The sequence below is a fragment of the Cricetulus griseus genome, chromosome 2 (assembly GCF_003668045.3).
Source record: "Cricetulus griseus strain 17A/GY chromosome 2, alternate assembly CriGri-PICRH-1.0, whole genome shotgun sequence".
NCBI classification, from domain to species: domain Eukaryota; kingdom Metazoa; phylum Chordata; class Mammalia; order Rodentia; family Cricetidae; genus Cricetulus; species Cricetulus griseus.
Window position 1 is genome coordinate 296701480 of NC_048595.1, and position 23353 is coordinate 296724832.

The 23353-nt window shown below is 39.2% G+C and overlaps 1 long non-coding RNA gene across 1 annotated transcript in view; it reads right to left on the minus strand.

The window, feature by feature from the left end:
• The window catches only part of LOC113834126, a 44460-nt gene that overhangs the window by 11969 nt on the left and 9138 nt on the right, over positions 1 to 23353 (minus strand). The window contains exons 2-4 of the long non-coding RNA XR_003482423.2: positions 9462 to 9496; positions 3533 to 3617; positions 3248 to 3271 (exon numbers count right to left, since the gene is read on the minus strand). This is a non-coding gene — a long non-coding RNA (uncharacterized LOC113834126). The remainder of the gene's footprint in view (positions 1 to 3247; positions 3272 to 3532; positions 3618 to 9461; positions 9497 to 23353) is intronic.

The following is a 23353-nucleotide window of genomic DNA, read 5'->3' on the forward strand; positions in this document are numbered from 1 at the left end:
AAAAATTGTAAACACAATTTAAGAAGTCAGGGGATTCTAGGGTGGAATGAGAAAAGGCAATGATGAATGAGAAAAAGCAACCTAATTGGATTGACCATGTATCCAACAGCTTCACAGAAGACAGAAGGGGAACAGTATCAGCATAAATAAATTTAATGAGAAGATGTACTAGTGCAGGTAGAAACTGTCATAAGTACTAGACACATGTTAGTAACATTGTCTCTCCTGGGAGAAAATTCAGTTATCACTACAAATAATAAAACAATTAAAAATGAGTGACAGTTGTGGGAGCAAGGATCTTTATCATTACTGCAGGAGGTAAAGACTAGAGAAGACTGTGCTGCCTATGTGCCGATGGGTTAGAGCTGGCAATATCAGTATGAACAGTGTGCTATAGGCATGTGATACATAAATAAAATGTACTCATATATGTGTATGCACATGCATTTTCTTTTATCAGCTTAGAGGAAATTACCATAACAAAAGCATCTACATAGTATCTGGAGGATTTTTTGCTTATTTATCCTATGTCCAATAAAAAGAATCAGGACTCTTTAGAGATATGGCTGATTTTAGAACTGAGATGGGAAACAAGTGAGATGAGCCTGAGGCACCTTGTTGTCCCAGAATGCAAAAGAAGAAGAAGATAAGAAAGAGAAGCAGGAATTGGGGGAGCAGTCATCATGATGTCTGCAATGGCTTGATGACAGAGGGTATGCAAAAGGAATAAAAACATCAGCTGAACAATCTTGTTTCTAATTTAAATTTAAAAATGGAGAAAAAGAAAATAGCTCTTGATATGGAATAAGACTGAAATGTTTTAAAAGCAAAATTTGGTGCTTTTTTGTTATAAGAATTAAAGTTTCTTTAGAAAATATAAATAAATAAATAAATAATAAATAAATAAATAAATAAAGTTATACGAAATGAAAAAAATGTCAGCTGAAAATACTAATGGATAAATGGAAACATTTGGACAACAAAATAAATGAAACTGTATTAGGTTATAGGCAAATTGAAAAAACAACACTCCACAAGTAACTGACTAAATAAATATCTAAGTATTTGAAAACAAGGAAAACATGGAAACAAAGGAAAACACAAAATTCTCTGGCAGAATAATTATAAATAGTGACCATAGATACTGCACCCCTCAAAAGAGGTTGACCATAATTCCCCAGTCTATTCGAGCTAGACAAATTCCCTTCCAGAGATGATACACAGAAGGTAAGAAGAACTAGAGAACACAACAAACATGACCTTAGATACGTGACTCAGACCATCACTAATGATTCTGATAATTGTGTTGATAGAACATACCTTTGACATGATGCATTGACAGTGGCACATACCATATGATTTCCCTCACAAATACCTGTAACTCTATGCTAATAGTGATTTTTTGTTTGATTGATTTTTGGGTTTTGGTTTTCCTCTTTTTCACCCTTTTATTGAAAATATTTTTTGTCTCACATAATAAATCTTAATTATGATTTCCCATCAGTCCTCTCAGTCACTTTCCCTTTCCCCTTCCCCTCCCCATCCCATCTGGCTCTATATCCATTCTGTCTCTCATTAGAAAATAAACAGGCTCCTAAGGTCTAATAATAAAATAAATATAATAAGATAAAACAGAAACTATCAGAATAGGAAAAAAAGAAAAGGCACATGAACAGATACAAATACAAACAGATAATAACCACTCATTCAGACACTCAGGGAATTCCCTAAAAACACAAACTAGATGTCATAATATATATGCTAAGGACCTATAGTGTAAAAAGAGAGGAATATATATATATATATATATATATATATATATATATATATATGACAAGATAGTTTAAAGTAAAACTCTGATATGACATTTTGAGACAACAAGCTTCCCCCAAAGATAGCATTGAGTTGATTTCTGTTGGCCATCTACTGCTGGGCATACAGCCTACCCTTAACAGTAGTTTGCTTCCTTGCTCCCTCAGAGAAAACTAAATTTTCATTTGCAAGTGGTTATCAATTGGAGGTTGCATCTGGATTAAGGATGAGGACATATTTTCACTTCTCCTTTCAGTTCTAGGGCAGACCTGTGCAGGCCCTGTGCATACTGCTTCAGTCTCTGTGAGTTCATGTGTGTCCATCCTACTGATTTAAAGGGCCTTATTTTCCAGGTGTCCTCCATCCCCTATAACTCTTATATTCTTTCTGCTTCTGGGTTCACAGGGAATGCCTGCTGAAGTTGATTGGAGGCTAGGATAAAGCAATGAGTGTCATGATCTATTTCTTCAATCAAGCAAAATTCCAATTGAGGGACACTCTGTAACGTATTTAGGAGTGTTTAAGTCTGTTAAGATCATCAAAAACATGGGAGGTCTGAGAGAGTGTTAGCAGCACTGAGGAGACTAATGACAAATAACAATGAGCTATAATATGGTCTTGCACAGCAAAGAAAAGCTATTAAGCGACACTATTTCAGTCACATACAAGTTGTAGTTGGTAATGTACTGTACTGGCTCACTACATCTAACAAATGTAATACACAAACATAAAGTGTGAATATAGAATCTGCATGGGATAAAGGGTGTGAGGAAAATATTAAAGAAATTTTCTATGCTACCTTTATAATTGTTCTCTAAATCTAAAATTAAAAATAACAACAGCAAAATAAAAATAAATTTTTAAAGCTTATTTACATTACAATATAACATTTCAAGTTCTAAAATATAAAGCCTTACATGCTGAAAAAAGAAAACACACAACTCAAACTAAGAATAGGCAAAGTCTATAAACAGTATATTCACAGGAACCAAATGACCATAAAATTAGCAAGTCAACCAACCAAAAGAAAACACTGGCCTTATCTGATGTCAAAGGGAAAGAAAGATTAAAACATTGTACTGTTTCTTAAATATCAGTTTGTTCTATAATTAAAAGAGTAAAAAATATCCAGTGTTTATGAGGATGTGAAATTGCTGGACGGCACATTAATTTTGACATTTTGCAATTAATGGGGCAACATCTATCACAATAAAAAGCATATACACTTTGCCTTAGCATTTATACTTTAGGGTATCTATTTTGCTGCAATAAAAGCATCACAATGAGAAGATACATGCATGATGCAACATCATAATGTTGCAAAACAATAGTTACAAATGAGAAATCCATTAGTAAGACAATGCTTAAGGAAATCCACATACTATAAACTATAAGCTATTATGCAGCTGTTAGAATGTGAGATATGTTTGCTAACCTGGAGAGAGGCCATGAGATTACTCTGAAAGAAAAAAGAAAATGGGAAAATGAGAAGGTATCTTTAAATTTTCCTATATATGAATCTATGTGTGAATATTTATAGGATCATATACTATTATGATCTATTAACTTGTTACCATGCAATAGGATGCAGTCCTACCTACAACCTCTTGACAATCTGTACATATGTACATACTAAAATAAAATAAAACCCAAGAACACTTTTCATGATTTTTCAGGGAGGTGTTCAGAAATAATGAATTCTGGAGCTTCAATAACTGACCTGCAGGGATTCTTATCCAGCAGAGCTTCTACAACACATCCAAGTTGGAAGGTACTCTCCCTGGAACCACAGTAACCTACTTCCTCTGTCAAGAGAAAAATCAGCAAGTGGTTTATTATCATCAGTGACCTATATGAAAGAAATGACCCCAATAAGTCTGCACATTGTAACGTGAGCAAGATTATTAGCTTCCTAGAAACTGGGATGAGTGCTCATGGCCTGTAATAATTCTGAGCACTTTAGAAGTTAAAATAAGGTTCTGTATGTAAGAACCAAATCATGGGGCTGGAGACACAGCTTAGTGGTAAGCACTTGCTGTTCCTCCAAAAGACCTGACCTCAGTTCCCAGGACCTGCATCAGGAGGCTCACAACTGTAAGTAACTGCAATGACCCCACCAGGCTGGGACCCAGATAGGTCCTTGTCACTCTCTTTCTGTGACCCACTACAACTTCTCCTGTCTCATCCCTAGCCCTGTAAGTAGCCTGATCACAAGGGCCTATCTCTCCATCTACCCTCTACTCTAGAGGACTCTACCAAACTTTGCAGTGGACCCAGCTTTCCTCCTTCCTGTCAACCTTCCCAGTGGTGCCCTCTAGACCATCTCCCTTCCTTCATATCAGTCCCTGGTACCTAGAAACACTTTTTACCTAGGATGCTCAGTGGCCACACCTGGTAAGCAAATCACATTATCTTTCTTATACTCTGTTATGGTTTTTCCATTCTCACACGCAGCACAGTAACAGCCTGATTACAGTTGCCCCTCTTCCCATTTTTACTTCATTCATTGGAGATGCCAAGTGTTCATTTAGAACTGGGATCCCCTTAGGTCTTTCAGCTTTGTCTCTCCAGTTAATTCTTTGTCTTACTGTAACTTACTTGTAGGATCCACTCTTCCCACCATACCTCTATCTCCCTGCAAACCCCACTCCTAAGTATGAACAGGATCCCAGTAGCTCTTTTCTAAAGACCCTCACAGAGCAGCATATACAAGATCGGAACAGATCCAGGCCAGATGGGGTCCCAGTACTGAGAAGGGAACTGGACAGGAGCAGCCATCACTAATCCAATTGACAACTAATCACTAAGAAAAGAATCTAGTAACTGCTGGTACATAGAGATATTCAGAATTAACATTTATTGGTCACATTCAGAGTACAGCAAACATTTTTCTTCAAATGAAATTGTGCTTGTTTGTTCCAGCCACGCCTTCCAGTCTCTCTGCTGAATTGTAAGAGAAGAGGAAATGGTGGATTTCTTTTCTCTACTCTTGAGTTTTCTCTACATTAGAATATGCTTTGGGATCTCTTTGTGAAATACAGAACAGCAGGAAGAAAACTGTGCCTCCCTGTTGTCTCTTCCTTCCTTCCTACTCCTTCTTCCTCCCTCTCACTCTCTTTTTTCCCCCTCTTTTTCTTCCTCAGTTCTTTTAAAAATTTCCCTTAGTAGTTTTGGAAAGCATGCTTCTTCCAGGTATTTAAATTTCTCAAAAAATCATTATTTGTAATAATGCATTTAGTAATCTCTCTGCCTACATTCTGTACATGTTTTAATGATGAGGATCAAACCCAAGGATTTCATATATGTTAAGCAAGTGTTTTACTAACAACTGAGTTACACCCTCTAGAAGTTTTAAATAAATTAAGGTGAATTATCTTGGAAATAATTGCAAATTTTGCTTATTATGCTCTCCTTGTTCTGCAATTTGACATTTGATAGTAATGCTAAATTATTCTAACCTGTTTTAAAGGCTTAGGTCATTGATTGACCTGTTTAAATGCCTAAGCAAATGAAGTTTTGGACTCTTTAGAGCTCTAACATCAAAATATGTAAATCAATCAACCTTCAAAACTAGGAAGCAAACTCATTTCATCATCACTCTTTAAAAGTAAGTAAAGACTAGAATCAAAGCTTTGTATCCAACTGTGTTCAAATTTTGACTTTCCATATGTGGGATCCTAGCTTCAAAATTACAGATTAGTGTGTTTAATTTGGAGTGTCTGTAGAAGCCAAGACACTAGAAAGAACCCATGAGAGAAGAAAGGGAAGAGGCTATCACCAGAGGGGAAATTACCCAGGGTAGAAAGATTTAGATGGGGGTGAGGGAGGAGGGATGGAGAACAGTGGAAGGTAAGCGAAAGCTAAGTGTAATAGTGAAAAATAGGAAAGTGAAGTGGGTACCTTTGGTTGGGCCCTGCCAAGATATGCCACTTAGCAAACAGCCCGTGTATAACAGAGCTAGTGCAAGAGATTCATTGGGGGAGGGAGGGAGAGATTGTAAAAGGGCCATAGGCAGTGTTGGAGAGGGAACATGAGAGAGGTGGGCGGGTGGGCAGGCAGCAGGCAGACAGAGACAGACTGACCAGAGAAGAAGAGCAAGAGACAAGAAAAGTAAGAGAGGAACAAGAAGCAAGAGAGCTATGCCTGATGGACACTTTTAAAGAGTGTGCATAGCTGACAGTGGAAAGGCACCTGGCAACATGATGGAACTCTTGGCAGCTGAGGAAGGCTGCTGTAGGGCAGAAACTAACAATAGGGATGCATGAAAAGCTACATGGAAGGCTCTACATGGTAGGCTAAATTTTTTTAGTGTAATTTTTAAAACAGGATTTGAATGGAGGTATCCCACAAGGATGAATAATGCTTAATCCCCAAATCCACAGGTTATTAAACAAAAACCCTAGTGTCAGGGCCTGGAGAGATGACTTGTTGCCAATTGCAGAGGACCTGAGTTCAGTTCCCAGCACCAATGTGAGTGGCTCTGAGAGGTCAGACACCAGCAGGCAAGACTAATATCATTTTAGGCTGGACACCATCTTGAGAAGCTGCTGACCAGAACCTGAACATAGTTCCCGGAAAAGAACACAAATAGCTAAAAGTAGCTCCAGGGTCCCCATGTCCTGCTTAATCAGACTGACTCTGAGGAAATACATCTTATCATGGTCACCTGATGTCCCAATGGTCACCAGATGCTCTAAAGGAAATTTCCAAATGCTTACTTAACCCCAGGGTCAGTCCACCCAGGAAGCATCCAACCTGAACTACTCAGAAAATGACAAGGCTTGCACTCCCCTAGCTTAGGGTTTTTCCCTTTATAAGCTCACTCCCCTGCTGCTTCAGGGCCACTCGACTCACCCACTGTGTAGGAGTGCTGACAGCCCAAACTTTGTTTTTTTAATAAACCCCTGTGTGTTTGTATCAGTACTTGGCTCTGATGTTTGTTTGCTTTTTTGGGGGGGGGCAGGGGCTCCTGAATCGTGGACATAACAGCTTATTTTTAGATTGTAACTTCAGCTCCAGGGGATCTGATGTCTCTTCTGGTCTCTTCATGCCCCTGGATGCACACACATACACACACACACACACACACACACACACACACACACACACACACACACACACACACACACACACACACACACACACATGAATAATAATAACAACAACAACTTACCAAACAGAACACAATCCCAAGCATAAGAAGCCTCACTCCTAGTTATTCAGAGGCCCTTAACTGTTAACATTGTTCCCCCACTAAAACTAGATGGTAAAACCCTATTGTTTAAGATACCACATACTTTGGCTGTAGGACATAGAGAAGAAATCAAGGTGGAACAGACCTAGAAGCTTCCTTCCTGCTGCCAGCTGTCACAGTATGAGAAGGTGCTAGGCCCATTGAGGGAGAAAAGTCTTCAGTGGTCTTACCCAGTGGTGGACTGTGCATGCCACAATACTGACCTGGCAGGTAAGGTCTGCTCACTGGTATAATAGTAGCATAACTGTTGTGGAATTTCAAGATTCCGTTGCTTTTTTCTGCTGAGTAGTACTCCATTGTGTAAATGTACCACATTTTCCCTATCCATTCTTCAGTTGAGGGGTATCTAGGTTGCTTCCAGGTTCTGGCTATTACAAACAATGCTGCTATGAACATGGTTGAACATATGTCCTTGTTGTGTGAACGTGCATTATTTGGGTATATTCCCAAGAGAGGAATTGCTGGATCTTGAGGTAGACTGATTCCCATTTTCCAAAGCAACCACCATACTGATTTCCAGAGTGGTCTTACAAGTTTGCACTCCCACCAGCAATGGAGCAGTGTTCCTTTTTTTCCACATCCTCTCCAGCATAGATTATCATTGGCGTTTTTGATTTTAGACATTCTGGCTGGTGTAAGATGGTATCACAGAGTTGTTTTGAGTTGCATTTCTCTAAGGATTTTGAGCACTTTCTTAAATGTCTTTCAGCCATTTTAGATTCTTCTGTTGAGAATTCTCTATTTAGTTCTGTGCCCCACTTTTTAATTTCACTGATTGGTGTTTTGGTGGCTAGCTTCTTGAGTCCATTGTATATTTTGGAAATCAACCCTCTGTCAGATGTGAAGATCTTTTCCCATTCTGTGGGCTGTTGTTTTGTCTTACTGACTGTGTCCTTTGCCTTACACAAACTTCTCAGTTTCAGGAGGTCCCATTTATTAATTGTAGATCTCAATGTCTGTGCTACTGGTGTTATGTTCAGAAAGTGGTTTCCTGTACCAATACGTTCAAGGGTATCACCCACTTTCTCTTCTAGAAGGTTCAGTGTGGCTGGATTTATGTTGAGATCTTTGATCCATTTGGACTTAAGTTTTGTGCATGGTGACAGATATGGATCTATCTGCAATCTTCTATGTAGGGAGCCGTCCCTGCATTCTCCATTACAAGATGGCGCCTGCATCCGGCAGGCACCGAATATAAAGTTAATTCACGCAGGCGCTGGGTAACTTTCCATTCCTTGATCTCTGCCTATTCCATGGCGTCATATGGTCCGATGAGCTGCAGCCAATCATAGGGTGACACGTCCCAGGCGGCGGTTGCCAGCCTTTATTAGGGGACAGGATTCTTGGCTCGGGGTCTCCATTTTGTAAGCTTATCCTCTTCCTCTCAAGAGGCATTAAAGCTTTACTGCAGAAGGATCCGAGTGTCCTGTGTTGTTCTTGCCAGCAAGACGATCGCGCGGGACACTTCTGCATATCCGAATCCAGTTGTGCCAGCACCATTTGTTGAAGATGCTATCTTATTTCCATTGTATAGATTTACCATCTTTGTCGAAAATCAGGTGTTCATAGGTGTGTGGGTTAACGTCAGGATTTTCAATTCGATTCTATTGGTCTATCTGTCTATTTTTGTGCCAATACCAAGCTGTTTTCAGGACTATGCCTCTATAATAGAGCTTGAAGTCAGGGATGGTGATACCTCCAGAGGTTCCTTTATTGTACAGGGTTGTTTTGGCTATCCTGTTTTTTTTGTTGTTGTTGTTGTTGTTTTTTCCACATAAAGTTGAGTATTGTTCTTTCAAGGTCTGTGAAGAACTGTGTTGGGATTTTGATGGGGATTTCGTTTAATATATAGATTGCTTTTGGCAAGATTGCCATTTTTACTATGTTGATTCTACCTATCCAAGAGCATGGGAGATCTTTCCTTTTTCTGGTATCTTCTTTAATTTCTTTCTTTAAAGACTCAAAGTTCTTGTTGTGCAGATCTTTCCCTTTTTTTGGCTACCCCAAGATATTTTATGTTGTTTGTGGATATTGTAAAGGGTGATGTTTCTCTGATTTCTTTTTCATTCTATTTATCATGTGTATATAGTAGGGCTACTGATTCTTTTGAGTTAATTTTGTATCCTGCAACTTTGCTGAAGGTGTTTATCAGCTGTAGGAGTTCCCTGGTAGAGTTTTTTTGTTCACTTATGTAGGGAAACAAAATTTCTTATAAGACTTGAACACAACGTTCATTAGATCACACACACACACAGAGAGAGAGAGAGAGAGAGAGAGAGAGAGAGAGAGAAGAGAGAGAGAGAGAGAGAGAGAGAGAGAGAGAGAGAGAGAGAGAAGAAAACAGTGAAAATCAGCCTAAGTGTCAAACTAAAGAATGAGAAGACAGATGCTTTACCTGGATGTGTCCACACCCAAGTCTTCACAGATATGCTGTGAACAGAATAAAACAATGAGAGATTAGAGTTGCTCATGAAATTATTCAAATACAAGAAGCCATTAGTAACCATATATATATATATATACCAAAGCCATCACTAAGAAACAGTAGGGGGGAATGAGGATCATTGGTTTCACTTCTAAAAGTCAGATAACAGGATTACAGTAAAGAGAGGGAGAGGGGGAGAGAGAGAGTCCCATTAGGTCTCTAATTTACAGTAAACGTGTATAGAATACCTGCTGTATCCTGAGAATGGTACTAGACTATGGAAGTAGAATAGTCATTGCTACATAGAATTTACCACTGTTCCATTGACCACAAATGTATATTATCTAAGGAGTGATGAAAATGACTAAGCCAAATAGTTACTTTATTCTACTCCATATACACAAATGTACTTATCAAAGTAAGTATATAAAGCAAAGTAGAAGCTTGATATTGCCATCCAAGTACTCATTAAAGCCTATATAACAAATTACAATTTCATAAATAAGTATGACTAAAGACAGTAATAAAAACAAACAAACAAACAAAAAAAAACCTTGCTTGGAGTTCCTGGACAGCTACCTTATTTTTTTCAGAGATAGGTGCACATTAAAGTTAAAGCATCCAGCCAGGCATTGGTGGTGCATGCCTTTAATCCCAGCACTCGGGAGGCAGAGGCAGGGGGATCTCTGTGAGTTCAAGGCCAGCCTGGTCTCCAGAGTGAGTGCCAGGATAGACTCCAAAGCTACACAGAGAAACCCTGTCTCGAAAAAACATAATTAAAAAAAATGTTAAACCATCCATTGAGCTTACGAAGGGGACCCCTTTACATGTTTCTTTGGATACATGGATAGGCAGAATCATTTCTGGACTCACATGGTTTTGATTTGAATATATGGTATGCAACAGGTTGGAACTTACCTTAACTAAGGTTTATCTAAGTATTACCAGTATTACTTGAAGAAAACAAAAAACCACTTGTAATGACACACAACTGTAATTCTGACATTCAGGAGAGCTGAGATAAGGCATTGCTATGAGTTCAAGGCCAGCCTGGTCTATGTAGAGTGGCCAGTTTGAACTACAAAGCAGGAGTCTATCTCAAGAAGGAAAGGGGGAAAATGGAGTGAAAGGAGCAGGGAGGAGAAAGGAGGAAGAGGAGGAAGAGAGAATAAGGAGCAAAGTTTCAGTGAATTTGGTATATGCTTTTGGGGTTTGGGAATCTACAAAGTAAGAAAGAAATTCCTAGTTCCAGAATTAAGTTATAGCAGAAAATCAAAGCATCTTGGTACTTCAAAATTGTTAAGTAACAGATGGGAGCAGCTCTCCTTGTGTTCTGAAGAAATTCAATTGAATAGTACTCTTTCATTTGGAGCAAAATCTTCCTTCTCCCTGATAAGAATACGTTAGGATCTGGAATTGAAGAAACGTAGTTTCTCAAAACATGTTTTTGTCTAATCTTCTAACAAAATTGAAACTGACAAAAAGGCAGCATGTGCCACAGCATTCTATAATCACAGAAGACCACTGAAATGGCTTACACAGTTAGAAATTTATTAGTCCTACTTGAAGCTGTGCCAGCCTAAAAGACACAGTTTTCACTTCAGAAAAAGGAAATTAGAATGTTTAGTTGTCAAAGCAAAAAGAAAAAGAAAAGGAGAAACAAAATGAGAAAGAGAAACAAAACAATGTTCTTATTGAAAGAACAGATTAAATCTGGAATAAAATTCTATTTATCTTTCCATCACAATGTCCTATCATATCACTTGGTTTAATTGGTAGAGGGGGCCATGCTGGAAAAGGGAGAGTATCTGAGGAACACAACGTTTGACAGTTTGTCTCTCACTGGCCAAACAAGCACACACACATTTTCCTATGCTGGAAATCTTTGCTTCTAAGAGAGCCAATGACAGAGTCCCATGTATTCACACTTCAGTTGAACTTGCAAATGAAATTTGCCGACTAGGACAATCTATTGTATTTCTTGGCTTGGACCAAAGTCAGAGCTTCACCTCCAAACTGCTGACTGGGGAAACTTCCTGAAACACATGGAACCCTTCTTTAAGTAAGGCCTGCCCTAACCAGTTTGCTCCCCACCCCTGCCATGTATGCACCAAAGTGAATAAAACTTCAACTACTAGGTGAAGTTAGTCCCTCTAATGATCACAACCATTTAACTAGAATGAAACCATGCAAAAGTTAGGTTCTTTTAACAGGTGGAGACAATATCAAAACTAAAACTTCTTATGTGTCTGCTCCCTTCCCTTTACTGTGCTAGACTGTAAAAACAAAAGGCAAAGGAAATATAACTGCCCCTTTAAGGACCAAACCATATGTTGAGAAAATTGCTGTGCCAAACACTGTTCTACATGCTAGGTAAATAGCAGTTAACACTGTATGCCCTTCTGTGGATACAGCTGAGCCCATGAGGAAAGAGTGGAACATAACTAAGTGGTTGAATGTTTGCCTTTAATATACAAAACCCCGGGTTCAACTCCCAGTACCACAGAAAATGTTATATGGGTGGAAAGTTTCTGCACCCCGATAAGCCTGTCCTCCAACACAGCAATCCAAATCAGACCAAATCAAACCGAATTAGAAAAAGCCCATGTTTAATGTATACAAGGCTCCCAGATGATTTTCAGTGGCCAGAGAGGAGATGGAAAAGAGAAATCAGCAAAACCACATGTGTACTTTCTGGGGGACAGTAAATACCCTGTAAGAATGGTGTTGAGCATCTCTGTGGGAGGGGTTGTCAATTGGAAGGCTTTCCGAGATGCAGCAGGGTTTAGGGAGAGAGGGAGGAGAAGGGTTCTGGGTGAAGCTTCCACCAGTTCATTCCAGACTCCTTAGGTATATGGATGCCAGGTGCTGGGGTGAAGCTTCCATGAGAACAATGGGAAAAAATGTATTTTAGATGATGACAAAGTTCTATAGAGTAAGTTTTAAAATAAGTCAGCAAATGGGTAGGAAATCCCTGTTGTGGGAATGTTGTGGCATTTTTTAAACAGGGTAAGTGGGACAGTCTCACCAAGTAGATGGTACTAAGAAAAGGAAATATCTGGTGGGCACACACACGTTTTAATCTCACCCCTCTGGGGCCTACCACAGAAGGATGGAAATTTTGAGGCCATCCTTGGCTTTCTAGCAAGATACTTTTTCTCAAATAACAAAGAAGATAATAAGTAAATAACAAACAAACAAAAATATGTGTGACTGTCAGATGAGGTTAAGGAGATGGTGATCAAGGGATGCTTGCTGTCTTTGAATATTAGTTGAGGTAGAGGAATAAGCTAGGAGAAAAATGTGCTAGGATCCACAACAGGTTTCAAAGGACAGAGCATCACATATCTATCTTATCCATTTACAGAAGAATCAGTGTGGAGATAAGCTCTCTCACTAGTCCATGAGAGAGCTTAATGTGGAAAACCTTGTGGATTTTTAACTCTAAACAGCAAAGTAAAGTCCAAATATTTCATTTTAACTCATTCTTTCCACTCTCTGTAGATAGTTTCTTTCCTTGGAATAAGAATAGTCAACATAATGAGGACTCCTTTTAGTAACAGAGTTCCAGTCCTACAGTCCTCTCTAAGGCACAATGGTGACAGGAACTTCCAAAGGAGCCCTTGCTCCTGACCCAATTAGTATCGCACCTAGAAAAAGATGTGGAGATGGATGCTGTGTCCTCAAATGTTTCAAAGAAATTGAAAGTTAAGATCTTGACACAAAACCTCTCTATTCCAAACACTGGTAACCAAGAATTACAATAAAATTGTCTTCAATTTTGTTTCTCTTTTAACTAAACACTATGATGCTGTCTTAGTTAGGGTTTCTATTGATGAAACACCATGGCCAAAATGCAAGCTGAGGAGAAAAGGGCTTACTAGGTTTGCACTTCAGTATTACTGTTCATCACTGAAGGAAGTCAGGACAGGAACTCAAACAGGGGTGCTGCTTACTTGCTTGCTTCTGATGGCTTGCTCAGCCTATCTTCTTATAGAACCTAGGGATGGCAACACCCACCATGTACTGGACCCTCCCCCATTGATCATTAATTGAGAAAATGCCTTACAGCTGGATCTCAAGGAGGCATTTCCTCAGCTAAGGCTCCTTCCTCTGATGACTCTAGCTTGTGTTAAGTTGACACACAAAACCACCCAGTGGAGATGTAAACTTCAAGGTTTGACCAGACATCCACACAGACAACCTTGGCCTCTTTTCATTTCATTTCATTTCATTTTATTTGTTAATACCCAATAACAAAGTGACAAGCCTTTCTTTCTCTTGTGGCCAGATAATGATTCACAGAGAATTCTCTTCAGACTTCCAACTGTTTTTAAGGATTATTTCCATATGGTACTTTCCATTGGAGATATGCAGCTGCCACCTATGAAATGTTCAGAACTACAATGAGAGCATTGTGAAACGGGCTATGGAGTTTCTACTACAGTGTATGGGACAGCTGATGAAGGTCACATGACCTCATCTAACTAAAACACTTAAGCAATGAAATAATTGACTCGGCTAAGTGGGGTGGGGAGCCACCATTAAAAGAAAGTCCTTTGTAATTTCCCAATCCAATCTTCTCCAGCCCACCTTCTGCTTCTTTTAGGTACATGGATGGTTAAATTGTATACGTGTGAATTTTGAAACCAGCTGAGAAGTAATTCTTATGAAATATACTCAAAAAATTGCTTAGTCAGTGGAGATTTATGTAAATATTTTTGAAGTATTTGTAAGTGACCTAATCCTGACAACTGGGTTGCCTTTTGCATTTTTTCCCTCCTAATGGTGGAAACTTTACTCACAAACTCTATGTGAAAGAAATATGTTCTTCTAGCCTGTGGTGAAGAATCTGTAGGATCATTTCTTCCTACAATAGAAATCCTCTTACTTCAGATAAATGGGAAACAGCAATCACGAGAGGGAACAATAGGGAATTCCCCTAGGGAAATGCTTTTCATCTTTCAAAACTTTACTGACATTAACCAATTAACTGATAGGTGAAGTCAATCTTTTAAAATATGTGAAAATTGAAGCAGAATATATTTTAAAAGCTTTCTCTACAAAGAGATCCAGTGTCTGAGTCTGAATTAGCACTTGGACTTTCTCAACGGCAGTTCAGAGATTGAACTCGTGTAAACATTGGAAAGGTCAGCTGCTCATCAAATACTCTTCCAACTACAGCAAACGCATCCTTATTAAGTTTCTTTTGCAGAAGTTCCAAGGTGCTGAACACTCATCCATTGCCACCAATAATTAACAATCCAAAACAAGCCAAATACAGAGAATTTGTTGTTGGCACATCAAAGCTTGAGACTATCTGAGGATCAGAATTATGTGGGAGTGGTAATGGGAAAACGCAAGCTAGGAAAAAAAGACATCAGGCTCAGAATTTTCCCAAGATTTTTCCTTCTCTGTTCAAACAGGTTTGCAGGGGAGGGAAAAAAAAAAAGGCTTATCCTCATCAAGGAAAAAAAGATTTTGTGACTTTGCACTTCTCAGAAATGGGCAAAAAGTAAGAGCTAAGTAAAGTGGTATCTCTGACCTAATGAGGAAAACATTTTTACAGGGGAACCACAAAATAGGCTGTTTAGTGTTCTACTGAGCTAGCTTTGGTTTGAATCTATCTATCTGCTAAAAGTACAATGAACTGAAAAATAAAAATTGATTGAGTTCTTCCTCTACATTAAATTTCCCCCTCACATTCTTTCTGCATATCCCACATTTAAAAAACAAGCAACCACACAAGCCTCATTCAAACAAATGGCATCTATTGTAGGAGTTGAGAACTGGGAGGTTGTCACCTTTAGAACTTTCCTTGAGTCTCACACCCCCACACTCTCTAAGACTAGTCTCTACATGGCCATGCTTAGCCTGACAGGTATGTGACACATAAGAAAGAAGACGAAACTCTAGCAGGATTTAAATCTCCATTTCATACACAAGCTTAACTTGACATGGATGGCAGACATAGATGTGAAAAAAAAAAAAAAAAAAAAAAAAAAGGGAGAAGAAAATAATTGTAGCATTGAGTTAGGCAATTTTTTTTCTTTTTTTTCTTCTTTTAATTTAAATTAGAAACAATCTTCTTTTACATATCAATCTCAGTCTCCTCTCCCTCCCCTTCTCCGCTGCCCCCCACTGTGCCCCGCCCCCCCAGTATTGACCCCCTTCTGTTCCCCAGGCAGGGCAAGGCCTTCCATGGGGATCTTCAAAGTCTGTCATATCATTTGGAGCAGGGCATAGACCCTTCCCAGTGTGTCTAGGCTGAGAGAGTATCCCTTTATGTGGAGAGGGCTCCCAAAATTCATTTGTGTACTAGAGGTAAATACTGATCCACTACCAGTGGCCCCATAGATTGTCCAGATCTCCAAACTGACTCCTCCTTCAGGGTTCTGGAACTGTCCTAGGCTGGTTTCCCAGCTATCAGTCTGGGATCCATGGGCAACCCCCTGTTCAGGTCAGCTGTTTCTGTATGTTTCACCAGCCTAGTCTTGACCCCTTTGCTCATCATCTTCCCTCTGTACAACTGGATTCCAGAGTTCAGCTCAGTGTTTAGCTGTGGGTGTCTGTGTCTGCTTCCATCAGCTACTGGATGAAGAAACTAGGATAGCATATATAAGGTAGTCATCAATGTCATTATTGGAGAAGGGCATTAACCCACAAACCTATGAACACCTGATTTTTGACAAAGAAGCCAAAATTACACAATGGGGAAAAAAGAAAGCATCTTCAACAAATGGTGCTGCCATAACTGGATGCTGACATGTAGAAGACTGCAGATAGATCCACATCTATCACCATGCACAAAACTTAAGTCCAAATGGATCAAAGACCTTAGCACAAATCCAGACACACTGAACCTCTTAGAAGAGAAGGTAGGCGGTACCCTGGAAAAATTGGTAAAGGAGACCGCTTCCTGAACATAACACCTGTAGCACAGGCACTCAGATAGACAATTAATAAATTGGACCTCCTGAAACTGAGAAGTTTGTGTAAGGCAAAGGATACAGTCAACAAGATAAAACGGCAGCTCACTGAATAGGAAAAGATATTCATCAATCCCACATCTGACAGAGGGCCAATTTCCAAAATATACAAAGAACTCAAGAAGCTAATACAAAATTTTCTTTAAAAAGATACAAAAGACACACAAACACCACACAATGGTCAAATAGAGAGATCTCTGTGTCAGGGAGTCTATATTTGTTCTCGTTTTTCTATAAAATTTTGCTGTTTGAAATTTCATAATTGTGAGATTTTATCTTTTTGATTTTATAATAGATTTGAGGTTTTATTTTTAAATGTAACCCATTAAACATTTACATTTGATTTGTTAATACAACACTAGAAAACTGAAAAATTATTTGGCATACTCCTTTGTCACCTCTAGAACATCATTTTTGGGAGAGGAAAGGGACTCCCACAGGGCAGGAACCTGAAGGCAAGAGTGTGGCAGAGACCATGGAGGGATGCTATGTACTGGCTTATTCTTCATGGCTTGCTCAGTCTGCTTTCTTATAGAATGCAGGTCAACCTGCCCAGGGATGGCACCACCCATAATGGGCTGGGCCCTCACCCATCAATCAGTAATTAAGAAAATGCTTATAGCCTGATCTGATGGCAGTATTTTCTCAGTTGAGGTTTCCTCCTCTCAGATGACTCTAGTTTGTGTCAAGTCGGCATAAACCTAACCAGTACAACTAAGTAACCTTTACTTTCCCAGTGTGTACAATGGAAATGATAGCAGTGTCTCTAGGGTCATACTAGGATTCAATGAGACAATCTATTACAGATGCTGGGAACAGTGCTTGATTTGTAATTGGCTCTCTTCCACTGGTCTGTGTGAAGTGCTAAAAGTACAAAGGAGGATAAAACAGGGTTTGATTTTGTTGTTTGTTTTGATGAGCTTACAGTTTAGCATAGAGGCTAAGAACAAATGAGAAACAGTATGTCCAACAGGACACAAAAAAGAAATGTTTACATATTGTGAGAGCACAGATGGTGATCAATACAGAGGGAGAAGAGAGCCCTTCTTGTCAAGGAACCCTGTAAAGAATAACTAAGCTTCAGAAGAAACAGAAATTCTACAGGCAGGAAAAAAGCATAAATGACCATTGTGAACATATACTAAATATCTGCTAAATGATGTATATTGTGACATGTATTTTCCCAAGCCCATTTCTCTTGCAATTGTTCTAATGATTCTATGGGACAGGTACTGCTGTAACCTATTTTATCCAGTGAGAGATAGTTGAAGACAGTAATCCCCTTGCCTGAGGTCACAGAACTACAATTCTACATGCCTTAAACCAACATGAAAACTCAACTTTTCTTATTCTGAAACATACGGCACAAAAAAGCAAGCAAACAAACAAACAAAACACGGACTAGTAAATGTAGACCATGGATAAAGTTAGAAAGAACAGCGTTGGTGATCCTATAACCATGAATACTATTTCAGACAAGGGGACCCATTATTCCCATGCAGGAAGCCAATATTAATTTTTCTCATTGCTCTGACCAAATATCAAACTAGACACAACTTAAGGGAGGAAGAATTTGTTTGGGCTTACACTTTGAGGTGATACAGGCCCCCGGTTATGGAGAAAGCTTGGCAGCAGAAGCAGGAAGTAGCTGGTCACATGACATCAGGAGCCAAGAGGTGGAGAGACATGAATGCTGGTGTTCTATTCGGTCTGGAACCCCCAACCACCCTCACCCCATTGTAGCCTGTGGAATGATGCTCCTACATTTAGGATGGGTCTTTCCATCTCAGTGAACCTAATCTACAAATTTACTCAGAGACATGCCCAGTGATTTCCTGAAAGGTTACTCTAAACCTCTTGGGCTCACAATATTGCCACAAGAAAGTATTTAGAGCCTGCTGTCATGGTGGTGCTTACTAAGTGCAGCCTTCCTTTGACAGATGTTGGCATAAGTGGTAAAGCTTTGTAAATAGGTGGTCCAGTTACTACATGGGACAAAAGCCCTAGGATATATGTTAGAGATACTGATTTCACAAGCATCATACAAACTGGTGGGATCGAACCCCTTGGATCTGTACCTTGAACTTGTCTTTATAATAACCTCTCCCGGCATTATTCACATTTACTGATGTTTGAAAGCCCCATCTATTGTGGATTTATTCACTGCCCTGCACCCCCCAGTCTCTCACACCATTGTGTATGCTCATCACCTGAGAACACTTTCAACACTAAGATTATGGTTGTGTCAGTTGGGAGAATGATATGTATCCAACTCTGCCTGATATTGTGGACAGCTTGCTGCAGAGACCATTGTCTGGAGCCACAGGGCTATAGAATACCTAACCAGATTTCTACTCCCTACACACTACCCTTCCTGCTCTATTTATTTACCTCCACATGGCTTGTCTGCACTGAAAACCTTTTGAAATTTTACTGAGAAGCGATGGTCAAGCTGTTTTATTTCTTTATTTTCATATACTTTTTTAAAAAATAAGGTAGTGTCCTTAAAAATATTCATTTGATGTTATGAATGTGCCCTGAAGTTCTAGAGGAATCTAAGAAGTCAGGTTAGTAATAAATAAAATAGACTGATAATAACAACAAATTGAGTTTTCTTAAAGAATGATGCATAGTAAACAGCTATAGAATTAGAAACAATTTCTTCAACACAGTGTTTTCTAAACCATAATGAAACCAGTAAGACCACCATCTCTGGAGCCATCTGGAACTGACTAAGGTGGTGTCTCATATGAATCTCCTTATTGAACACTCAGTGGATGAGAGAATGCTGGGCTCCTGTGCAGACATGCTCGGGAAGCCTGTCCTTGCTGGCACTCTAGCAGGCAAAGAGCTGGGTGCAATTGGCTGCCAAGGCTTCAGCTCCCTGGCAGCAAGCAACAGCAAAAGCCACTCCAGCTGAAAGGCAGTTTCTACATTCCAGGCAAGAAGGGCAGCTTAGAAAGTCACTTTCAGCTCCTGGTGTTTGTTCCTCGTGCTATCATATTCTCAGAACATCAATCATCAGTCCTTTGCATGTCTGTAGTGCCTTTCTTAATGGGTGTCCACTAACCTGGACTCATTCTTGGCTTTCCAGTATAAACAGTTACTCTATATTTGTGGTCAAAACCCTTCTGTTGTTTTATTGAATCTAAATGAATTGAATGGGCATTTTCATAAAGGGGCTCCACTATGTTCTCTATCAAATAAACAGAACTGAATGCCGAGGGTTCCCCAGAGGCAACAGTCTTGTTGTATTTGGTGTATATAGGTGGTATTCTTTGACCCAGTCCTTTCAGATTGGGTCAGCTAGGCTGAGGGAGAAGTTAAATATAGTTCCTGCCCTCACAAAATTTGCTGGCTGATGGAGGAGACAGAAATAAGCAATAACAATATAATATGTTCCATTCTTGATTCAACAAGATTACCAAACTGATCAATTCCTGGCAGGATTTAATTCAGAATGTTTGAATTAGCAAAGAACATTACTCCAACTGCCCGCCCGAGTTAGGGCCCAAATTAATATGCAGAAACTTTTATTGGGTTCAAATTCTGCTTGGCCAATGACTAGGATTTCTAATCTGTTAGCTCAGTCTTAATTATCATAAATCTATATAATTTATAAGACTTATCTTATAGAGGATGCCTTCAGCTGGCACCCTCTATTGTCGGTGGCTCACATGGTGCGGCATGAGGAAGCGAAGGGGAAAAGAGGACACTTCCTGTTTCTCTTTGCTTAAATATGAGTCTCCTTGCTGTGTCACTTCCTGCCTGGATCACCACTTCTCTACTACATTTCCCAGAATCTCCTTTGACTACTAGTCCTGCCTAACTTGCTGCCTCATTGGCCAAACAGAACTTTATTCAACAATCAATAAGATAAGCATACACAGAAGTATTTCCCCCATCAGTAGTACCTTGATGAAACTGGGACTCAGCAATTCAGATAGTTCAGTTGGCCAACTGTCTTTCTAATGCTTGGATTGTAGGTGGGCCACTACAGCTGACAACTTTTACAGAGGTTTTAGGGATCCAAACTCTGGTCCTTGTGAGTCGATGACAAGTATTTTATTGATTGAGCTGTCTCCTAAGTCACCATCATTTTCAAAGCCAATGGAAAGAGTATTATTTTCAATAACCTCTGTTGATTTTCTGTCCAGAGTATTCTCAAACCACCCCTCTACCCACTAACCAACCTGAAAGGATGGGACAGTAAAGAAGACTTTCAATGGGCCCAACCCTTTCCTACCATTCCCACTGATGTTGTTCTTGACTCCTCGTCATCCATAGGGGCATCACTCCTGTTCCTACATAGAAGTATTAATAAAGGAAAATTTAACATCCCACTGCCAATCCTTTTTAGAGGATGACAGGTCACTATTGACCATAATTTTTAAATTGTATCACATACTTACACATATTTGACTTACAATCTCATGGCCTCATCATTGTTTTCTAGAATATTCTCTACTAAAAGAAAAAAATCATCATGCCTGTAATCAATACTTTATCTTTTGAAAACATAAGCTTGTTGTCAATGCAAAAGCTAATGTTATATTTATTAACCTTTATTTCAAATATTACATGCTATAAAATGTTATGAATCTTAATCCATGGCTTGTTTAATCTTTAAAGCATCTTTAAATGTTTCCACCTTCCAAATTTTAGCAAATTGCTTATTATTTTAAAAGTTGCTATTGCTATGGAAAGATAGCTCACTGAGTAAAGATGCTTCCTGCCAAGCCTGGCAATCTGACTTTTCAGTCCCTGGGACTCATAAGATGGGAGGAGAGAAATGACTCCTTATGATTGCTTTCTGCCCCCATGAACATGCCATGGCATGTGTTCATGCAACATACATGGACATGCACAGACATATACATGCACACAAAGTGATAAAATATATTAAAGTAATTATGTTTAAACTCTGTTTTCTTTACCATCTCCTCCTAAGAACCTGTACATGTGCTTGTCATGAAGCAGGTATTAATAAATATTTTCCAGGTAAAAGCACTACTCATCTGTACCTACATCAACAGAGCAACCTGGCTTCAACCCATCTACCACAGATTGATACAGGTTGACAGCTTCCTAGGAGACTTTTTTTCATTTCTGAAGAATAATCTAACAAAACACAGGAAATGTTTAAATGTGAGCAGATTATCCATCCAAGTGTATGAGAGCAGCTGCCTTCCAATGTTCATCATGTATGGATGATTCTGAGCAGAGAGAGGAAAAAAACAGGCAGAACCCCAAATTATCTTCTCAGTACCCCCCCCAACTGTCTCATATCCTCCTTAACCTGTGCTAGGCTTAAGCAACCAAATACAAAGAAAAATTAAGACAAGGTTTAAACTATCAGATAAAAGGTGATAGAGTGACTGAACATCACAGCCTAGAGAATTGAAGTTATTGAGATAATTCAACCAGGAAAAGTACTAAAAATAATAAATTATCATAGATGAATAGGGGTGGGTGATAGATACAATCATCAGAAAATAGTAAAATGCAGTTGGTGGAAGTTAAAAAATGAGGCATCTGGGAACTGATGTCCAATGGATATTGTAAACCAACTCCATAGAGCAGACAAAAGATAGGCAGTGATTCTATAGCTTTGTGCAAGCCAATACCAATTGCAGCAGAGCAGCCTACATTTATTGAGTACATTATATATATTCTATATGTGTTGTTTCAAATTCCTAAAATTCTATAATATAAAATATCTCTATTTCTTGTTTTTCTATTTTTTAAAGGTATGGAAGGCAAAGAAGGGAAGAAGGGAAAATTAGAAGATAATTAAGCTTTTCTTTGGCCCAAGTGCATCCAGCTAGACATTTTCTAGCCAGCTTCCAACCCAGACAATTTATCTAGAGCTGGCCACACACAACACCCCACCCCATATGCCTCAATCTCAGTCAGTGGTAAAGAGTCCAAGCCATAGAAGGGAAAAGGCAAGAACCAGGGCAGATGGCCAGAGTTTGGGGAGAGTTGAGTAATAATTCATGGCACACTGCAGATTTCATGAGGAACTAGAGTGTTAGATTGGTAAACTGAGGCAGACCTAACTTGATTTCCAAAAGAAAGGAGAAGTCTTTGATAGATGTCACATAGCACTCATATACAGTACACCAAATACAACCTATGTGCAGAGAACTGTCAAGCACAAGAAATTGAAACAAAAGTCATCATTGTCCTCCCAGACAATGATAGGACTGAGTGGGACTCTAGCAAGGAATAATCAAAGCTTAAAGATGCTATGGGGTGGTAGGCTGAACAGATAACTTGCACAGTTTACAAAGCCCAGGACTCAGAAACAGAAAACCACTTACAAAGACCCTGCCCTAACTCTAAGTCCCCATAAAAATATAGATGTCGATATCCATAAATTTGATACCCAATTCATTAAAGACTAAAAATAAAGTCCAGAGGCTTCCAAAGCCTTGTCAGAGGCTTCATTTTTAGACAGGTGAACAAATGGTGAAAACTCAAAGAACCTCAGCATTTATTCAGAATAAGTCATTCCTCTAGAATCACCAAGCTTTTAAAAATATTTCTGTGTCCTGTGTCAAATTTACAGGATCTAAATAGCAGATGGCAGGGCACGAGAGTCTTTTCTCAAAGCATTGTAAAGAATTTTGATGATCTGCTTGACTCATCTGCATGAATAAATCTAAAGGCTGCTATCAGGAGTCACAACCCTGTATCTGTGTGCCAGCTCTGATGAGTATTCTCCCACTTCCCTATGCAGAATCCTAGTGTGACCTTGACACCTCATTTCATGTGATCTGGAACTTTAGGGACCCAACCATTTGCAGCCCTTCAGCCAAAGAGTAGACAGTTCTTCTGTAGAACGTAATGGAGTAAGACCTCAAACTG